Source organism: Buteo buteo, chromosome 9 (genome assembly GCF_964188355.1).
Source record: "Buteo buteo chromosome 9, bButBut1.hap1.1, whole genome shotgun sequence".
Taxonomy (NCBI): domain Eukaryota; kingdom Metazoa; phylum Chordata; class Aves; order Accipitriformes; family Accipitridae; genus Buteo; species Buteo buteo.
The window spans coordinates 43,201,413-43,214,571 of record NC_134179.1 but is presented as its reverse complement, the minus strand read 5'-3'; the positions used below and the strand labels follow the sequence as shown (position 1 = coordinate 43,214,571).

The following is a 13,159-nucleotide window of genomic DNA, read 5'->3' as shown; positions in this document are numbered from 1 at the left end:
AATAGTTTGAAATGGCCTGGGTGAAATACTAGAAAGTCCTCATTAGCAAGAGGGAGCTGGGCATACTTGGGTGATGCTGAAGGGAGATCAGCGTGTGTAAAATGAGTTTTGGCACTGCGTAAGGATTGCTAGGCACTAAAGTCGTGTAGTGTGTGGAGAGAGAACTGCCCTGAATGCTTCTCATCTGTGAAAATGGGCAGTTCTGTAAGATTGGTAAAGCTGTCGGGCTGCGGTGGGGTTTGCTTTGCTGCTGCCTCATCTCAGTGTGAGAACAGAAGCCAGCATCTCCCACCTGCAGTAGACTGTTCTCTGCCTCCCTCGATAAGGAGTGACAAAGTGTGGCTCTAGGTGTGGTCAGAGCCTCTTCAAATAGTCTGTCTCTATTCATGCACTGCAATAAAAAGAAGCACTACTGAAATACAGGCAACCCTGTTTATTCCAGCCTTTGTATTAGTGATTTAGGGAGAGCCTGTGACCTTAGTGGACATGAATGGATCCCTTGTAACCTGAGACCAGGAGCAATATTATTTTAAGCAAGAAGTAAGGCTCTGAAGCAGGCTGTCCTTTTATACATATCATACATGTGACAGCAGAGCTGCATTTAGAGCTGAAAGAGGATAAAATCCTTGAGAAGACTGATTGCATCTCATTTATTTTTAACAAATGTACTGGGGAAGATTGAGCCTGGATTCCTAGACTTGGGGCAGTCTTAAATTTGGACAATTTCCACTCTACATGCCTGTGGAAAGGAAGATGGGCACCAACTGGGCTTCCAGCTAATTCCTGGGTAAGATGAAACACACATAGATTCTGATTTTTTTTTTTTTTTTTTTTTTTTTAAAAGCTTGCTCCTCCTTTAGCCTTTGGGTTAGGAGGAGAAATAATGGTTTTACAATCTTTGGCTGAATTTATGGTCTGGGTTCCCATGTGGATTGTCACTATTCACGCTGCCTGCATCTGCTTTTGTTGCAAATCTGCTCATCGGCTCGATAAAACTAGAATCAAGGCAAGACAGATTGCTACCTGATTGTCATCCCAAGTGGCCCAAACTGGGTGAAGACCAGCTGGGGAGAGACATCTGAGTGCTCAGTAGGGATGTGTTTTGTGTATAAAGGATTTTATTTGCTGTTCATCCTTACTTGAAAATCCTTGTTTGTCTTGTGCCTCAGCATGGTTCAAACTGTGCTCCTTCATCATGAAAAATAAAGGTACAAATGCAGCTTCTGTTGCGTTGTTGTTGTTTTAGAAGCAAGAGCTCTGGCTCTCAAATTCTCTTAACTTGTGCTGGGTATCAGGAGACACTACCATCTCCCACCGCGCCTCTCACTTGCTGTTTGTGGCATGATGTATGAAACTCAGAGCTAAAACAGGCACCAGCACCCTTGGCTGAATGGCAGCAGCCCGTGAGCAGTCTGATCAGCTGCTCCCTGTGACTGGGGCCGCAACTTTCCTGTACTCAGTGAGGTGTGAACCCGTTGGGGTGCCCACCCATTTCCCTATAACTCACTGGCTTGGTTGGCATGTTCCAGTCCCTGCCTTCTCTGTCAAGAGTTGAATGATGCACTCATCCCTAGGCTGTGCTCTCCTGCTGATGTGTTTTGGTTTTTTTTTTTATTTTATTTATTCCTTGAGCTCCTCCAGATTAGTTTTTTTTTTCCTGCATTTATCTTCCTACTGCCCCTTCTGATACAGATTTAATAAAAAAATGCTGCTTTTAGTTTTTCATAAATACTGTTGTGAACGTTTTGAGGGAACAGTGTTTTTTCTGCTGTTACGCAATAACATGACAAGGGAGATGTAAGTGTAGCAGAAATGATTGATGAATGTCCTATTGTTTGTGTCTTTTGGCCTTAAAAAAAGACATTCAGGAAGCATGCTCTGACTTTTGACCTCATCTGAAATGTCTCTTAGTCATGAAAAGCAAAAATGATGCCGAAAAGCTAGACAGAAGCTAAAATCGCCTTCTCCAAGCCCTGTCTTGTTGGATAGTGACTGCTGGGGTGAGGAAAAGTCCTGCTAAAGCCCTGAAAGCTTGCAATATCTGGCATGTTTGTTTCTTTCTAGGGTAAGAAACCAGTGTGTCAAGAATGCATGACTCTTTCCTTCCCCTGTATTTATAGAGAGACTGTCCTGATAAGACATCCTGCTGTGTTCCATTGCTGTCAGTCATCTTTGGGATGCTGGAACTGGACACTATGGGGCCAAAGGGTATTTGGTGCCCAGTTTGGGTATCAAGTGGCTAAAAGTAACGGCTTGGTGAGATAAGCACTGTGGACAAACTGTGCAGTGATGGTTTGTCACAGGAGCGTGTAGAGACCTGTGTTCCTACTGCAGTGGTAAGCTGTGGTTTTTCAGGCAAGCTGGTAATGCCTGGTCCTGCATGTGTGTGTCCGAGACACTTACCCTGGGCTTCTTGCCACTGCTGAGGGCAGTGAGCATCACTGCTTAACCCAACTGCTTGGACACCCTGTCTGTTCCCTCCCTGTTCCTTGTGGCAGCAGTGGAAGTCTCTGCTGTGGCACACTGGAGACCACTTCTGTGTCGCCTATCTTTGCAGCCAGGAGCTCTGCAGACTTGGATCCTGTAGAAGTAAAATAGTGCTCCCTGGGAAAACTCACCTGACTTGGCTTCTTCCCTGGGACAGGCTTTCTGCTGCTGCAAGAGCGATGCCAGCCACGGTGGCGTGGCAGTATGGTAGCTGGAGCAGATGGTGCTGTTGTCATCATTTTGATTTCTATCCATGTGTTGAAACAGCTCAAAATAACTTAAGAAACGAAGGCCCAATCCGAGAAGATACCTTGAATGCTTTCCTTGCCCTGAGAAAATCTCCTGCAGTATTAATGTCCACAGCACTTTCCTGGTTCTGTCACATCCACTCTCACTAGGATCACTCACATTTGTAGGCTAGAGTTGTGACATGAAGAATCTTTTATATTTAATATCTTCATTGCTATGGCAGCATTGAATATTCACAGAACTTCTGTCAGGATGCAGCAAATGTTGTCAGCACTATGAAATCAAAGAAAGAGGAGCAGCTGAGATCAAAGTAAGCAATAAACACATACCTTGTGTCTTGACAGCATCTTTTTCAAGCCAGAGGCAAAACCTGGAGGGCTCAAGGTGCAGCTGGATAGTGGCTGGTGCTGGCATAGTGCTGGCCTCCCACTCTTCCCGCCTCTGCTACGCCGGTGCTTCAAAGCTGGGGTGAGATGACCCATAGCACTACTGCAACATACAACTTCTGCTTGTGAGGGGTTCAGTTTCTGCTGGTTTAGTACCTTGAACCACCTCCCAGTGGGGTGTTGGAGCAGTGCTGGTAGTGTAAGGAATAAGGACCAAGCAGTGTGATCTGAGGCTGGCTTGTCGAATTGCAGCCTTGCTTTGCCCAGTTTTGAGGTAGGGGCCTCGCTCTTTGGATCTTTCCACAATCAAAACATTGCTGCTCTGATGGCAAGGTATCTACTTTTTTCACCACGTATTTTGGGCCCTTCCTGTGGTGCTGCACCACATGTACACATGTTACTGGCTTGGTTAAGGTGGAAGGTGATACCAGATACCCAAATCTTCAAGTCCATTTGCAGGTGTAAGTGAAGTTTTCTTCTCATAAAATTCTCTTAATTTATGAGGCTTCTGGTTGCACATCGATCTCTTCTCAGTGTCAGCATCATTTGAGCCTAGCACCAAACACAGCATCATCATCTGCATTTGTGCATAGAGAGGTAGGGGAAGGAAGCTGGTGTGCAGCCGGCTCACTGCTTGCACTGAGGCCAGCTGGCTAGAGCAGCTCCTGGAAAATGTAGGATGTGGCCCTTCCCAGCACAGGAAGGCTTAATCCTGCTTGTTTGTCCCTGGGGGCCCTGGCTCTGTGCACCGCAGCAAAGGTGGCTGTTTTCTCCTGCAGCAAAGAAAGAAAAGATTCGTGGGGCTGGCAGGAAGGCAGCAGAGTACTGCAGGGGGTTTCTTTCCTTGCAGTGGACTCTGCAATTTTTGCACTTAAATGCAGAATTTAACTTAAACTTCAATGCAGAGTGTGCTGATGGTGTGTGCACTCTGCAGATGGCTCAGGGCTTGTATTTGATCCCACGTTTACACCAGGTTTCAGACATTTCTGTAGCCTGTGGCTCTGGTGCACCAAATGGATGCTGTTGTGCGTGTGCCACTACAAAAGCCTGCGGAGAAAGGAAATTAGCAGAGCTTTGGTTCTTGCACTGGCAGTCGTCTCTGCTGGGTCCTACAGCACACTGCTGTGCTGCAAAGCAGTAGGTTGTAAAATGGAGACGGTGCTGGAGAGCTCGCTTGCTGATGAACAGCAAAGCTGCTTTCAAGGAATTGCTGTTCACTAACCTGCTAGAAATACCTTCATCTGGCACTTTGGTTGATCATGTCGCACACCTGCTAGGTGGAGTGAGTGCCAGTCTGAGAGCCCAGCCCCACGCCGTCTCATCAGCCAGCATGGGTATATTCACCCTCCTGTTTGAGGGTGTTTGGTGTCTAGCTGGCTAATAGAGAGTTTTGGGGTATTTCTCAGCTCTTTGATTAACTGAATTGCATTTCAGGAGGTCGGTCTGGGAACCTAAGAAGGGTGTGACACTGCTCAGTGTCCTCCCAAATTGGCTGTGTTCAGGGAAATGGGGGTGGTCCTTTATCTGTCAGCCTTTCCCTGCCCTGGGATGTGTTGTGGTACCCACTGGAGCACGAAATAAGTCCTGTCAGTTTGTTTCTGACCTCATATTAATGAAGAAAATTGTGATAACCATGAGAAACTGCTGGCCACACTAACAGTCCTGCTTGTGGTATATTGCAAGCATCCACAGACCAGATGAGCCCTGCCAGGTTCCTTTTCCCACTGACTGCTGTGTGAAAGGGACCTTCCTTTACTGCTTATCATGGGAACATCCTTTATAACTGTTTGACATGAGTGACAGAGGGAAGTGCAGCAGCCATCAGTTAGTGGGGATGGATGTCTGTTTTTCTTTCTTCAGGCAGCGCAGCCTCTCAGGAAAGCAATTTCTTCCTCCTCATGGTGTAACTTGCCAGCCAAGGTAAAGGAGACTTCTGATGGGGCAGAATGCTGTCGTGCTGTCAACTGTCCTAATTCATTAAGACTCCAGTGGCATTTTCGGGAACTTTTCTTTCCTCTTTCCCTCTCCCCATCCAGGCACACATAAACATTACTTTTCTGCTATTGCTGGAAGGTAACATGCTAAGAACACATTGACTTGTGTTTCCTTCCCTGCTGGATTCTTTTCTGTGGCAGCGGGCAGGCTGGGGGAGCAGCTCCTCCCAGCAACCGGTGAGACTGGCCGAGGACTTTGCCATACTGCCACGCATAGCTGTTCAGCCACATCTCAGCATGCAGCACAGCCCTTGAAAGGCAGTGCAGGGGAAATATTAGGCTTCCACCATTTTCTGTAAGTGAATAATGACTGGTACAAGCCTGAATGCTGGTGAGCCCGCCTTAAAACCTGCAGCAGCAGGGAAGATGCTCTGATTTCCAGCAGGTTGGGCTGAACCTGGGATGGGAAGAGTCAAAGAGAATTAGCTGGTAAATAAGATCTCCTGCCTTCTCTTTGATCCGCTCTGCATGTTCAACTGCTTAAAGGCTTCCCAAGCAAGCAGGATTTTGGGGGAGGAAGAATTTATCCTCCCAGAGACCATCTCATAGCTCTGTGAAATGCATGACTGCAAGATACTCTAGCAGGGGGCTGGGAAGAAATCCGAAGGTAGCCTAATAAATCCCTGCCAAAGAGGCTTCTCTTACTTCTGTTCTCAAAGAGCCTGCTGAACAGACAGGGCAAGCTTTAAAACTACTGTTGCTTCCTTTTTTGCTGCCGTGTAAGCCACTCTGATCAGAGCTTTAATCTAGCTAAAGTTAGTGGATTTAGAGACAGCCTGATCTTTGCATCATAGTATGGAATGAGAAGGGTGATCCAGAGGGCTGACACCTCCCTGGGCAGCGGTCGCCCTTGAATGCCCTCATGTAAGCTCACAGAGAAAGCTGGGGCGGGGGGGGGATGACTGCTGTAGCAGTGTTGCAAAAGGTTGGTTTTGATTTGGTCAGATAAGCTAGACAAAAAGTGAAAAAGAAAGGTAAGAAGGGGTAAAAGATCGAGGAAGGAAGATACTAATAGGAGTAGTAGATGCTGCAGGTTGACACGGAGGTGCTTGGGTTTCAGATGAGGTGAAAGGTGGAGCCTTGCTGCCTTTATGTTCCCATAGCTCTGGTTTCTCTACTGCAGTGCTGCTCCAGAGAGTCCTACCTGAAGGACAGCAGTGCACCTGGGAGCATGCATGTTATGGTGTCTGTGAGAGCCTGGCTTCCACTCTGGTTTTTCCCCAGCCTGCTCCGTGACAAGCCTTTTCACCTCTATACCCCTTGCAGGCAAGATGGGAATAATGATGTCTTTGGTAAACCGCCTTGTGCTTCTGTCATTAGCAATTGATGCAAGATTTAGGGTTAATATTCCTATGCTGCAAAATACTTGCGTATGTTTCCTTGAGCAATTCCCAGCATATTCCTGTTCCTTGAAGAGGCCACATTTGTGGTGTCCTTTTACTTGGGCAGAGAAGAGACATGGAGATAAAACCATTTCCCATCTCCTGAGTCCAGCTACTCTTGCAGCTCAAGCCGTGGGCTGGAGTTGTGTGCCTGGATAATCTGGTCTCCTAATTGCCACCCTGCTTGGAGGCAGCTGCTGAACTGGGCCTAAGCTGATTCAGGATGGCAAATTCTGTTAGTTTAATTCTCAGCAACACTGAGGAACTTGTCAGCACGTGAGTATCCCTTGGCTTTTCTCTAGCCACGAGTGTGCCCTGGAGACCTTTGCCAGCTGGTAACCCCAGCATTTACCTTGCAGAGCTCTTGGCTGTGGAGAGGTTAGATTTTTAAGAGCTATTTACTGTCAGTTGCCTGAGCTCTTGTGTCTTTGAACCCTGCTTTTCTATTCCCTTTTGATGCTGTTTGTACAGAATCATGGCATCTCATTGGTTGGGGCTTCCTTGCCCTGTTACCACCCTCACCTTTCCCCAGCTCCTTCGCAGGCTTGGTAATATGTCATTAGCTGGTGTGGGAGTTGTTTATTGCCTGGTCTCAGTAACCTTCAGGTCCCAAATGGGTATGCATGAAGCCAGCGTGACCACCCTTGCTGTGATGAGGCTCCTGTACCTCAAAGCTCTTCTGCTGTGAACCCAAACCCATCTCATGTCTGCATGGGAGGTGTCCAGCCCCCAGAGAAAGGTGTCAAAAGTTTCAGGCCCCCAAGGAGTCACTTAAACTATAATATGGAAAAAAATGTGGAAAAAACAAAGAAGAAAGATGCATTTTTGAGACTGTTTCTTTTGCAACTCCCTCCTATTGTTCTAAGAGGTGTTTGTCTGTCTGTGAACCTGAAGGAAGTTTTTCTAGCCTCTTGACTAGATAACTTGAAACTGCATGTAATTTCTCAGCTCACTGCATATTAGGCAGTGCTTGCGATTAATGAGAACACTGTCCATATTCCTTCCTCTGTCAGCTTCTCGGAAAAACAGTACTTGGAGAAGTACACAAAGGAGATGAAAAGAAAGTTGCTTATGAATTATGAACAGCCTTTCTGGCTGATGTTATTTCATGGGGCTGTCACTCCATTTTAATTAAGTAATTCAGATGGAATGATGCTTTTTTTAAAACCCTGTTTGTGTTTGATCACCTTTCAGAGGTAACACTTAGATAGCTCATGTTTGTTGAATTTTCATTTTCAAGTAACAAGAGTGGGTGCTTACTGCCCTTACTGATTAAATAATGGAGAAGGAAGACACTGCTGTGGCTGAGCACAAGCCACAATAGTCAAGAGGCTTTACTCTGCCTGTATCTGGAAATTAGCTGGGTGATTGCTTGGACATTTTGTGGCTGGTGTGAAAGATGGAGCTGCTTGGTTGGACCCAGTGATGAGTACAAGTGTGCGCAAATCTAGCCAGGTTCTCTCAAAGCATTGCACTCACCTTCTGCTGAAATTTCTCATTCCTCTGTTTTCTTACCAATGTGTGGCTAGTAACCCCCGCACCCAGCCGCAAACAGATCTGCCAACGCCTAGTTTATTTTGGGATTTGTGCGTATGTAAATTGAGCCATTAGTTCCCAGACTCGTGATCCCTGGAGCTGCGCAGTTTGAATTGCTGCAGATTGAGACTCTACCTCTTCCTATGTGATTGGGGATAATCCCGCGGCTGTTCAGGAACGGCGGCTGTTGGATGGTGTCCTGGCGATCCTTGGGGTGCGGTTGTAGCCCTGTGTGTTGCTGGGCCCACGGGTGAGTGGGGTGCAGCTGCTGACCCACTTTCCTTGGATGGGCATCGTGGGAGCACTCATCTCCTGGCACCAGAAGGGTTGCGGGGATGCATTTTCGTGCTCCTTTGTGACAGTGCTAATGATGTCGTCTGGCACAGATTACGCAAGGCTGAGCACCACCGAAGCACAGCTGTGTGGTCCCTGGCATCTGCTTTCTTCCCCCTCTGCCACTGGGCCACTCTCAATAGGGTACGTTGTTTTCAGCCCTGGTTTTATTTACCTTTCATTGCGGAGAAACCTTTTGCCAAGGGATTAAGACTTTGGGCTGGCTGAATTAATTTGGGATCTAAATCTTCCCAGGCAGAGAGTGCTGGAGGCTTTGTGCGTAGTTTGCTGGTGGTTAGCCTGAACGGCAGCAGAATGAGGGCTCTGCTGTGTCTTTGTGCTGGTAGTGATGTGTCCTGACTGCGCTCCAGAAAGATGTCTGGGGTGCCCGTTTGCTGGCTGTACAGGAATTGCTGCTGCAGACTGGGCATGGGGTTGTGTAGTGCCATGTGGCCTCGTGGTCTGCAGCACAGAGGGTTCACCGGGCAGGCAAAACATGCTGCTTTACGGGAGAAATTTCTTTCCAACACCTGGTACTGGTTTATGCCCTATAACCAGGGCTTAAATGTGTTCTAGCCAGGAACTTCTCATGTATTTCGTTCATTTCTTGATTTAATTTTCTTTCTTCTGGTTTGCATAGGCCTTCCCTGTTCTCCTTCCCTCTTTATGAAATAGTATTTGCAGCCATTGTTAACAGTTCCTCTTGGAGGAAGGATGCAGCAGTTGTTTCGTTTGGACCAGTTTTCATGTGTGTGGGTTGTGCTGGGGTGGGAGGTTGCCATGAATTGAGCAGTTGGCTTTACTCGAAACAGTGCCACCCCAGCTGTGCTCTAGTAGATTTTACTTCTGCTGACAGACCAGACCAAGATGTTTTATTGATGCCTTCAAGCCTAATGAGCTATTTAGAAAATAAATTTGCAGAATAGGCAGTGGAGGAAGAGCAGTGCTTTCATTTCTGGCTCAGTTCTCCTGGGCATGAATGCAGGATGGTGTCAGGGATGTGGCTCTGGTGTCTTGACTCATGATCATTGCATCTTGCACATAAAGCAAGGTCAGGGTGGCCGCAGGCTGGCACAGAGACCTTTGTGGGTGTTGGACAAAAGGCAGTGTGTGGTTTTGCAGGCAGTGTGGGAACCATCACATAAAGCTGATAGGCTTTACTGTCAGGTCTCTGCAACCTCCTGTGAGAGGAGTGATGTTGCTTTCAGTATCCTTGCCAAACTCCACAAGTAAAATTTTTTTTTTTCATCTTTGTGGACCTTGAGCTGACTAATAGCTTTCACTTCCTGACGTCCTGTCGATGGCTGTTAAAGGTTTGCATCATTTCACTTAAGGCTTTTCCTTACTGGATATGTGGTCCTGCATACTTTGGCCTCTTTGGGGTGTAAATTGCTGTTTTGGCTTTTAGCTCTAACATTTTGTACAACACAGGCCTACTTGGACTGTTCTGGGGCCTGGTTCAGCCGTGAAATGCTGAGCCTACAATGCCAGAAATCAACCTGTTTCTCCTGCTCCCGGCAACAAAAACTTTGCTCCCCTGCTTGCCTCCTCGTGTACCTTGTCGCACAGCTCAAAATGACTGCTCGATACGTGTCTTCTCTCGAAAGGTGGGCTGTGGGTTTGAAAAATGTGAGGTTTGGAGGAGCTGTTAATTATGGAATAGGCTGTTGCTTTTTAGATAGTGTCCCTGGTTAACGAGAATAGTTCTGTTGGAAATGGATAAGATTCTTAGGAGGGTTTGTGCTTTATCTGTTGTGCAGAGGGTGCTGCTGAAGTTTATCTCTGTGCAGCTATCCTTGGTGTAATTATTCATTACTGAACCATTGCTTCAAGGTGGGGCTGGTTTTACAGTTTTTAGAATATTTTTCCCCTTAATGTTACGTTTTTCCCCAAGAGGGTTTTCCCCTTCCCCATTTGAAAAACAAATAGGATTATCATTATAGGCGTTTTTCAACATTCAAAGTAGGTTTTCAAATGCACAATTTTCAGACCGTATTTGTTTAAAAAGTCTAATGTAAAATATTCAGTTTTAAAAAGATTTAAATTCTCTTTAGTCATAAGAATTTACTACCTGAGTGAAAACCCAAGGCAAAGCTGAGACTTCCCCTCTAGAATAAGAAGGGGGTTGCATATAGGCAATTCAGTTTTGCTTCTTGGTTTCAACAGGACAGATCTGTCCCAAAACCGTGTGTGTCATCAGTATGGTTTTGAGTGAGCAATGCTTTTAGCTGACATCTACAATGGATGAAGAGGGAGGAGGGAGAGAATGAAGTTCAGCAGCCATTGGAGAGGCATAAAATGTCTTTATAGATGATGTTCCTGGTGAATAGGACTGTATGATTATATGGCCCGTGTATTTCAAATTCTGCTGGGAGAGCTTTGCAGCTTAGAGATAATGGTGGTGGCGGCTCACTCGTACTTACCCATTGAATCGCTTTGTGTGCTTAATGTTATTTATTTGCTTATCTGGTGCTGATGAAATTTCATCAGCCTTATTGTAATGGGTTTAGATCTCAGCTCTGCCAGGCCTCGGAGGGCAGGCTGTAGGAAATGCTTTCCGAGCCACACGGGAGGGGCAGCGCTTGTGAGAAAGGCATCTGTTGAGTGGGCATTTCTTCAGCTAAAAGCAAGATGCTGTGGGAACCATGTGGGAGCTGGATCCCCCGCCCTGCCCCTTGGCTTGTGCCAGTTTGAGGAGTTTTTGTTCTTCTCCACCACTGACTGCTGCACTCAGTGGCTCAGGTGCAGAGTCACTCTGCTTCTCTGCCTGGTGTGCTGCAGACACAGCGAGAGGACACTGTGCTTCATCTGCTGGGAGATGCTTCTGCTCACCCTAGCAAACCGGGCATTAGCCCCCAAATGAATGAGCGTCCAGGGTGTTTTGTAAGCTGCAGCCAGGTTTCAGGTGCTCTCAGGGTCCCATTGAGTGTTTTTTTGATGGATCTTTGTGGCTTTTGGTCGTGCTTTTTATCTTGTAACAGAAAAGGCTGCTCGCTCTGTCTTGTCTCTGAAAAATTAATGGCTACATCCTCCCGAGCCCATGTCCAGCCCTTTAGCTCTGAGACGGCTGAATCCTGCCATGCATGGAGCTCAGTGGGAACGGGAGCTGTCTCTGCTCAGCTGTGAGCAGGACAGTGTTAAAGGCCTTCTTGCAAAGCTCAGACAGATAGCAAGATCGTCAACTTCTCTGAAAAACACCCGTCCGTTTCTTTGTGCTGAAAAGCCCTGGCACTGGTAGGTCAGTGGGAAGCGGGGCGACAGTCAGCCCTGCGGCCAGGCGGCCCCGCGTGCCCGCCAGCAGATCCACCGGCCTTTGCTGAATCATGGCTCACTGCTGCTGTGCCAGGGTTGCACAGATGCCAAATGCTCTATTCAGATGAAAAGTGGAAGATCTTTGGCTGTGTCAGATGCTGTCCATGGAGCCAGCAGATGAGCCTCCGGTGGGGTATGCGAGCTCACTAGCTGTCAAGCTAGGAGTCCTCTCTGCATGGTGTCCCAGGAAATTCTTGTCCAGAGGCAAGGAAGGACTAAATGTATCTTTCCAGGGAGGTTGGGGGAGACACTAACTGCTCTTCTCCAAAAAACAGGTGGGAGGAAGAGAGAAAAGGAGGCAGAATAAGGAAACAGTAAGCCTCATTTAAATCTAGCGCAGCAGATTTGTGAGTGGTTTGCCTCTGGGTCTGCAGTTGGGAAGCAAAGATGTTAAGATCTACAGATGTTTAGTGAACTGAGCTGGGCTCAGAGGACTGTTAGGGATCACTAGTTGTGAGTGGGGTAGGAACTGCTTCTCCCGTCCATGTTTTCCTACCAACAGACAGGGCAGTGCATGGGAAGAACTACTGTACTCAGTCGCCGGTGTGCATGTGGGGCAAGAGAGGTGACTCTTCTGTACATGTGCGCACACACACACGAGCAGCACATTTGTGTGTCATTTTACACTCATGTTCATGCCCAAGTTGCTTTTGTGGCCTGTACACTAGGTTAACATTATATTTTAGTATTTCAGTGCTAAGTAGACCTGTAAATAGTATCAAGCGGTGGCCAGATGAGACCAGGATATAATCAATATGATCCTTTGAGCTCTGGGAGGAGGGCAGCCATATGTCCAAATAATTAGGGCCCACCATTTTTGGGGGCAAAAATTAGGTACTTAATTCTTTCCTATTTTATACTTCAATTTTTATGGGTGATTTCCTTTCAGGGCAAGTTCTCGAACTTACTTGGTATAGTTCTGTCAAATGGCTTTGTAGCTGTCTAAGGCAGAAATTAAATTGCATAGTCACTTGCTAACGCTTAAAAAAAACTGGGTGAGAGATCTGGTTACTAGCACTGGAGTTTCTCTTGCATAGTTCCATATATCCAGTTAATTTATTGCCAGCAAACAAAACCACGTGAGTTTGCTTCCTTACTGCTGGTAACCTGAGCTTCATTGCTGGATTCATTTGCTCCAAATGGTCATGGAAAACGTGCGATTACACTAATAGCTGGTTATTAATCACTGTCAATGGCTGTAATTATATCAGCTATTAGGAAGTCAACTAAAAGCAATGTCTGTCCAATCAGCATGGAGAATAAGGAGAAACACAGTCCCTGCTTCACAGAAGTGGGTAGTTTGTTGGCGACTTCATTTCCTTTTACATGGATGCACGTTGGAAAAATAAATCTGAATTTTAGCTGCTTTCTACTTCCACTCCAGTGTCCAGACCTATTTACTGCGCCTTGCTCTATACCACGGTGTTGGTTTTCTGAGTGCTGCAAGAAGGATTCAGGGTTAAGCAGCTGTTGTGCTGTC

At 46.7% G+C, this 13,159-nt stretch overlaps 1 protein-coding gene across 15 annotated transcripts in view; it reads left to right on the top strand.

The window, feature by feature from the left end:
• Positions 1 to 13,159, top strand: part of MAPT (microtubule associated protein tau) — a 50,321-nt gene that overhangs the window by 9,235 nt on the left and 27,927 nt on the right. Inside the window, exons 1-2 of one of the 15 annotated variants that reach the window (XM_075036293.1) lie at positions 8,239 to 8,284; positions 8,421 to 8,511. The exons of 13 other annotated variants lie outside the window; for them this stretch is intronic. The gene's annotated coding sequence lies outside the window, so the exon portion shown is untranslated. Of the gene's footprint in view, positions 1 to 8,238; positions 8,512 to 13,159 lie in introns of those variants that run through there. One more of the 15 variants, XM_075036294.1, reaches the window with a different exon arrangement.